The sequence below is a fragment of the Zingiber officinale genome, chromosome 11A (genome assembly GCF_018446385.1).
Source record: "Zingiber officinale cultivar Zhangliang chromosome 11A, Zo_v1.1, whole genome shotgun sequence".
Classification (NCBI taxonomy): domain Eukaryota; kingdom Viridiplantae; phylum Streptophyta; class Magnoliopsida; order Zingiberales; family Zingiberaceae; genus Zingiber; species Zingiber officinale.
Genome location: NC_056006.1, coordinates 64,771,277 through 64,776,567, shown reverse-complemented (window position 1 = coordinate 64,776,567; position 5,291 = coordinate 64,771,277).

The window sequence follows — 5,291 nt, the reverse complement described above, 5'->3', positions numbered from 1 at the left end:
CTTATTTGAATTAGGCCACATGTTTTAATAGAGAGTTTTAAAATTTTTAAAACTTTCCTTTTTTAACCATCCTCATGGTTTAAGAAAAAAAAGGAAGATAAGTTTTAAAATTTAATTTTTCTATCATCATGTTAAAAAAGGATATTTTATAAGAGAAGTTTTAAATTTTAAAACATGATTTTAATTTTTAGAATTTTCCTTTTTTAACTCGTACTTTAGGAAAGAGAGCTTGTAAAATTTTATAAGAGTTTTTCTTCTTGTAAAATTTATAAAAAATAAACTTCCTTTCCTCTTATGGGGACCGGCCACCCTTGCTTGGTGCCCAAGCAAGGTGGCCGGCCATGTTTAAAAAACTAAATCATCAAATTTATTTTTGGTGATTGATTCAATCAAGAGGAAAGAAAAGGAAAATTAAAAGGGAAAAGGAAAAGCTAGAGGAAGATTTTAATTTTTGTAAAAATTCTTCCCTTATTTGCCTTGGGCAAGTATTATAAAAGAAGGGGTGAGGAGGCTTCATGAGACACAATTCTTATTCTCTTGCTTGGAGAACCTCAAGTGGCCGACCCTCCCTCTCCCCTCTTTTTTCCCTTTTGCTCTCTTCTCCTTGGTGGTGGTAGTGGCCGGTTTTTCGAGGAAGAGGAAGGAAGCTTTTGGGTGGTGATCATCTTGGAGGTTCGTCGTCGACACGACGTCGAAGGCAAGATGAGGAATACGGAAGAAGATCTCGAGGTCATTAAGTTTACAAAGAGAAGGTATAATTAGCAATTGTTTTCCGCATCATGCTAGTTATTTCTTTTTGTAAGAATTCCAAACACAAGAGGCATTAGATCTAGTTTTTTGAATTAGTTTTTCGAGTTTGTGTTTTCTTCTTTTTCGAATTTGTGATTCGATTGTTCTTTTTGGTTAACCTAGAGTTATTTAAGGAAATTAAATATTAACTTTCCTTAAAAGGCTTTGTCTAGGCAGTGGTGGTTGCTTCCATATCCAAGAAGGCCACGTGCCTCGCCATGCAGTCCTGGAAGCCAATTTTGGAAATTAATATTTAATGGAATTAATAACATAGGCGGATTTTAATCAATAATGTTAAGTTTTGCTTGCGATTCAAATCTAAACCATTAAGAACAGATAAGTTAAATTTGGAATCAATGATGTTAAGTTCCGTCTGCGATTCCTAATTTAACTTCTAAAGAACACAATAGGTTATTCAAGGAAAGGTTCTACATTTGTATAGTGGAACTGGTATGTTTTCCTAGGACTAACCAACATTATGGGCTCGTGGTTCCTTCGAGTTTGCAACTGCACCGCTATTATCACAATAAATTGTGATGATTTTAGGCAACCTAGGAATCAGATCTAAGTCCATTAGGATGTTCCTGAGCCATACAGCTCCTTTGGTTGCCTCAGAGGCTGCCACATACTCAGCTTCCATGGTTGAGTCTGAAACACATTTCTCCTTAACACTCCTCCATGCAATGGCTCCACCTCCTAAAGTAAACACTGCTTGGTAAATTAGCATATAATCTCTAGTCCTTCTCAGGTACTTCAATATATGTTTTACAACAGTCCAATGTCCTTGTCCAAGGTTACTCTAATATTTGCTAACCATGCCCACGGCAAAACAGATATCAGGTCTCGTACATAGTATTGCATACATTAGGCTTCCCACAGCCGAAGCATAAGGAACTACCTTTATGTCCTCTATCTCTTTTGATGTCTTCGAAGACATCTCTTTAAATAAGGCTGCTCCATGCCTAAAAGGTAATAAACCCTTTTTGGAGTTTTGTATGCTAAAATGAGCAAGGATTGTATTTATATATGAAGCTTGAGATAGGCACAACATCCTTTTCTTGCGATCCCTTATGACTTTGATCGCAAGAATGTGTGCACATTCTCCTAAGTCCTTCATATCAAATTGTTTGGATAACCATACCCTTACGTCTAATAACTCTTTGACATTGTTGCCAATTAACAAAATATCATCTACGTATTATACAAGAAATACCACCACATTTCTGTTACACTTCTTGTATACACAAGACTCATCCGGACACTAAATAAATCCATATGACTGGATCACTTCGTTAAACTGGATGTTCCAAGAACTTGAAGCTTGCTTCAATCCATAAATAGACCAATTCAGCTTGCACACTAGATGCTCTTTGCCCTTTTCAATGAACCCCTCTAGTTGCTTCATATAGATGTTTTCTTCAAGACTTCCATTAAGGAAAGATGTCTTGACATCCATTTGCCAAATCTCATAATCCATATGACTGGCAATGGATAAGAGTATCTGGATAGACTTTAGCATAGCTACCGGCGAAAAAGTCTCCTCATAATTGATTCCTTCTTTCTAAGTATACCCTTTCGCAACAAACCTTGCCTTAAAGATTTCTACCTTCTCGTCTGTCCCTCTTTTCCTTTTGTAGATCCACTTGCATCCAACGACTTTTACACCATCTGGTTGTTCTACAAGCTCCTAGACCTTATTAGAATGCATAGACTCTAATTCAGAATTCATTGCCTTTTGCCAAGATACTGCATCTATATCTTGGAGTGCTTCATCATATGCCCGGGGATTAGGTTCATGTCTACCCGGGATCAAGTCCGAAGACTCTCCCAAAAACATGAATCTTTCAGGTTGCCTCACAACCCTCCCACTACGACGAGGTACTGCCTCTGATTGTGTATCATGTGTGATACGTGTTGCAGTCTCTTGTGGTACTTCATCTTGTAGTGTTGGTACTAAAGTAGACGTGTCCTCTCTTATTTCTTCTAGAACAATTTTACTCATGGGCTTATAGTTCATTACATAATCATCTTCTAAAAATCAAGCATTGGTGCTAACAATGATCTTCTAATTTTTAGGATTATAAAATAAACCACCTTTCGTTCCCTTAGGATATCCCACAAATAGATAAACTTCTGTACGTGATTCCAACTTGTCAGTATCTCCCTTCAGCACATGTGCTTGACTACCCCATATTCGGATATGATTCAGACTAGGCTTACGCCCATTCCATAATTCCATGGGAGTAGAAGGAACTGTTTTAGAAGGTATCATATTCAGAATGTACACTGCTGTTTCTAAAGCATATCTCCAAAACAAATTTGGTAATTCTGAATAACTCATCATCGATCTAACCATTTCCATAAGAGTCCTATTCCATCATTCTGCCACACCATTATGTTGGGTGTACCAGGTGCAGATAATTGGGATTGAATCCCGGCTTCTGATAAGTAATTCCTAAACTCTCCAAAGAGGTATTCGCCACCACGGTTAGACTGTAGCATCTTGATACTTTTACTAAGACATTTCTCCACATTAGCCCTATATTCTTTGAACTTATCAAAGCATTCAGACTTGCGGCACATCAATTAAATGTATCCATATCTTGAATAATCATCTATAAAGGAGACGAAATATTCATAACCACCTCTTGCCTGGATAGACATAGGACCACATAAATCAGAATGAACCAGGTCTAACACATCTTTGGCTCTATACTCATTGGCCTTAAAAGGTCTCTTGGTCATTTTACCTTCCAAGCAAGATTCACAGGTTGAAATGTTTTCCAACTCTAATGAACCCAAGAGTCCATCAGCTACAAGCCTTTAAATCCTACTTAAGATAATATGACCAAGCCTTAGATGCCAAAGATATGTTTGGTTCATTTCCGAAGGTTCTTTTCTCTTATTAGAGTTAGAAGATGTGCTATTAATTTTCATATTTTACTTTGTGGGAGAAATTGGATTTAAAGTATATAAATTTCCAATCAATGCACCAGAACAGATAGTAACCTTATTTCTTTTTATAACCACATTGTTACTAAAAGAAACAGAATATCCATCCAAATACAGTTTAGAAACTGAAATTAAATTCTTTCTAAAACTGGATCCATAAAGACAATTTCTTAAAAAAAACTTCTATTCCTATCAAAAGATAAGTAGACGTCTTCCACTGTAACAACCGCCACCTTAGTAGCATTGCCCATGTAGACAGTTATCTCTCCTTCAAATAGTCATCGGGTTTCCTGGAACCCCTGCAAAGAGTTGTAGACATAATCAGTGGCTCCTGTATCTACACACCAGGTGCTAGTAGATAACACCGCTAAATATGTTTCAACTACTAGAGAATGAGATATACCTTTATTGTTCTGATTCCTACGAGGACAGTTCACCTTCCAATGTCCTGACTGCTTGTAGATGAAGCACTTGCCCTTCGGCTTCTTCATTCCAGCTTTTTGTCCTGTACCTTGAGGTTTATTCACCTTCTTTACTAAAAAGACCTATTTCTTTTTCTTCTTGCCTTTCGACTTAGAAGTAGAACCATTTCAGCATAGTGAATCTGAGAACTATGACGAAATATACCTTCTGTTGCCTCTAGTTCTGTCAGAAGTTCCACCAACGTATACTCCCTTTTATTCATGTTATAGTTCAGGCGGAACTACTCAAAACTTCTAGGTAGCATTTAGAGAATTATATCGACCTAGGTTTCCCCATTGATTTCTCCTCCAAGGACTTGTATTTTGTTCAGATAAGCCATCTTTTTGAGGATATGATCCCTTACAGGTGTCCCCTCAGACATGGTGGTTGTCATTAACTTTCTCATTGCCTCTTGCATAGCAGTCCAACTCTGGTGCCCAAAGAGTTCTTTGAGATTGTTCATTATATCATAAGCAGTTCATAAATCTTGATGCTAATGTTGCAATACATTTGACATTAAAGCCAAAATGTAACACCGCACCATCTCATCTGTTTTTACCCATTTCTTATGATACTCAATCTCCTCTGGGGTAGAATAATTGTTAGGTGTATCTGGGAATACCTCTGACAATACAAACTTATAGCTTTCAACAGTTAAGACAATATCCAGGTTTCTTTTCCAATCTATATAGTTGGTATCAGTAAGTCTGTTCTCTTTCAATATAATGGCCAGTGGGTTGAAAGTCATCCTAAGAATCACAAAATAAATTTTGGTCAAAACTCTAAATTTAGAATAATATTGATTCCTCAAACAATACTATTTAAATTTACCAACACCTCAAAACACCATGAATATTGCACGCCACGTTAGAGTGGACGTATACAAATTCAACATTTGTAAGAGGAAGGTGTAACCCATTAATTTTATTTTCTTGTCATCCTAATTTTATGATAAATAAAATTAATAGTTGGTTTTCCTTTGGTCACACAAAACAATAGCAGTGACTCCGTTGGGGAGGATACTATTGAATGCGTCTAAGTGTATACCATTACTTGATACTTAGTCCATTAAATAGGATTGTGCCCCT